Here is a 2,382-nt window from a genome sequence, read left to right as displayed (position 1 = left end):
GGCTCGGCCGCGGCTCTGCCAGCTCCGCGCCGGGAGCGGTGCCCGCGCCCGTCGGTGCGACCCGGCCGCGAGCCAACGCGGCGCAGAAAGGAGAAGATCATCTGGAAAACAGGAAAAAAAGAAGACGAAAAAGCAGAAGGGGGAATCTCAGAAACGGGAGGAAGGGAGACTCCCTGAAGACACCGCGGAGCTGGCAAGTGTCAAAATATCAACAGCTGTTCTCGGAGCACGAAACAAACACGTTCAGAACGCCTGCGCTGTGCAGAAGCGCGCGGCGGCCCCGAGCCGGGCGCGCGTCCTCTGCGCCGCGGCCCGGCCCTGCGGGCGCCCGCTCGCGGGCAACGGCTGCCTGGGCGCTCCCAGCCCCGGCTCCTCTTCCAGCGGCGCCCAGCGGGTCCTGCGGCAAGCCAGACGGATCGCGGATTTGCTTTTACTTTAGCGGCTGAAAATCAACCCAGCAATCGGTGTTTGGAATTTTTGGGCAACTAACAATTAAAAAGCTCTTTTGGGGCAAGCTGAATCATTTCCTTGACACTGAGATGAAATACTTTGTTCCACTGCGAGTCGTTGAGCCCCTTTTCTAGAGCCTTCAGTTCAAAAACACAAACAACTGATAAATGTTACTTTGAAATKAAAATTTTCATTTTGAAAATGGCAATATGATATGTTTTGAGGCTTTGGAGAAAAAAAGATCGTTTCTCCTTTTGGAGGCCAAAACCACTAGTCAAACTGGAAACCAAGTTTACGGATAACTTCCGTTCCCCCGGCGCAGCTGTCCAGCCCTTTCCGCACGCTGCCAAGGCGCTGGGCCGGGCCCCATGCGGAGCTGAGTCCCCCAGCAAGCACAGTGTGTTGGGCAGTGCAAGAGCTCCCGCCACCGTCGGCACCGCTGGTGCAAAGCCCGGTGCACAGCACGGTGCACAGCCCGATCAGTGTGCAGCCCGGTGCACAGCCTGATGCACAGCCCGATGCACAGCCCGATCGATGCACAGCCGGTGCACAGCCCGATGCACAGCCCGATGCACAGCCTGATGCACAGCGCGATCGATGCACAGCCCGATGCACAGCCTGATGCACAGCGCGATCGATGCACAGCTCGATGCACAGCCCGATGCACAGGTGTTGCACAGCGCAGTGTGCAGCCCGGTGCACAGCCCGATGCACAGCTCGATGCACAGCCTGATGCACAGCCTGATGCACAGCTCGATGCACAGCCTGATGCACAGCCCAGTGCACAGCCCAGTGCACAGCTCGGTGCACAGCTCGGTGCACAGCTCGGAGCACAGCCCAGAGCACAGCGGCTCGGCCGCCGGGACCAGGCGGTGGCCCCCGACGTGCCTTGGCCCAGCACTTGGCAAACCGCGCTTGTGTAAGAGCAAAGATGACCAAGTTTGGAAATGCTTCTAAATAATTTTTACCAGATGTGTTTCCTGGTTCTTTGTCAGCGTCTGCATCCGACAGAGAGGATTTCTCAGGTTGGCCGGGGCTCTGCTGTTTGGAGACGCTCCGGCCCCGCGTCAGGAGCCCCGGGAAGGCGGCAGCCCTGCGGCGAGCACGGAGATCCGAGCGACGTCTCGGCTCGCTGCTCTCCCCCGCAAATCCGCTCGCGCACTTCAGAAGAGCAAAAGCCATCCACGTGAGCTGGAAATGAAAGCTGCTCGGTGGACAGACTGGCTTCACGAAGGTTTTCAGGGTCTGAAATCTATGTTCTTGAGGAACCAGGAGTGACATTGAGCATTTTAAAATTGTCTGTGAAGGAATATACTGGGGAAAAAAAAATGCTTCAGCTTCAGTAAAGCATTTTTGATTTGACAAAGTTGCATGGATTTTATTTCAATTTTGAGTTCTAGCAAAAYGATTTATCATGTAAAATTAATAGGAAAACAAGAATTATAATGCAAAACACAAAATGTAATATGATAAATAATGAAATTATTGAAATACAAGCTGTTTCAGAATTAAAAATTGAAATGATTTCATATGAAAATGTCACACAAGATGCTACAGCATTGTTGAATTTCTTCCCAATTTTCCTCCAAAATAAAATTCTGGTGAAATGTGACTGGTTCTGCAAAGCGCTGTGGTTCAGCGCTGCTCGCACCAAGCGGGGCTGTTGGAGGGTTAAATCGGGAGGCAGCTCCGAAGGAAGCGCGCAGCCGCCCGCCCCCCRGCCCCATCCTGCCCCGGCCCCCGGGCTGCTCGCGCCCCTAACGCCTGGCCACCGCCACCGGCTCCGGCTCTGCCAGGATGCCAGGCATGCAGAGCGTGCGGAGCGGCGGCAACGTCCACAGCAGCAGCGCAGAGCAGGCCGGGATGGCTGGGAGGGGTGGGGGTAGCCAGGGATGACCAGGATAGCCGGATGGCCAGGATGGGTGGGATGGC

General features: G+C 56.2%; 1 long non-coding RNA gene across 1 annotated transcript in view; it reads right to left on the bottom strand.

Annotated features, from left to right (window-relative positions):
- Positions 1-1,531, bottom strand: part of LOC146592846 (uncharacterized) — a 5,194-nt gene extending 3,663 nt beyond the window's left edge. The window contains exon 1 of the long non-coding RNA XR_014896511.1: positions 1,419-1,531. This is a non-coding gene — a long non-coding RNA (uncharacterized LOC146592846). The remainder of the gene's footprint in view (positions 1-1,418) is intronic.
- Positions 1,532-2,382: the final 851 nt, after the last annotated feature.

This window comes from Rhea americana, unplaced genomic scaffold (genome assembly GCF_003343005.1).
Source record: "Rhea americana isolate MKP2758 unplaced genomic scaffold, rheAme1 scaffold_315, whole genome shotgun sequence".
Lineage (NCBI taxonomy): Eukaryota > Metazoa > Chordata > Aves > Rheiformes > Rheidae > Rhea > Rhea americana.
The sequence above is the reverse complement of the archived record's forward strand: the minus strand, read 5'-3'. Positions and strand labels throughout refer to the sequence as shown.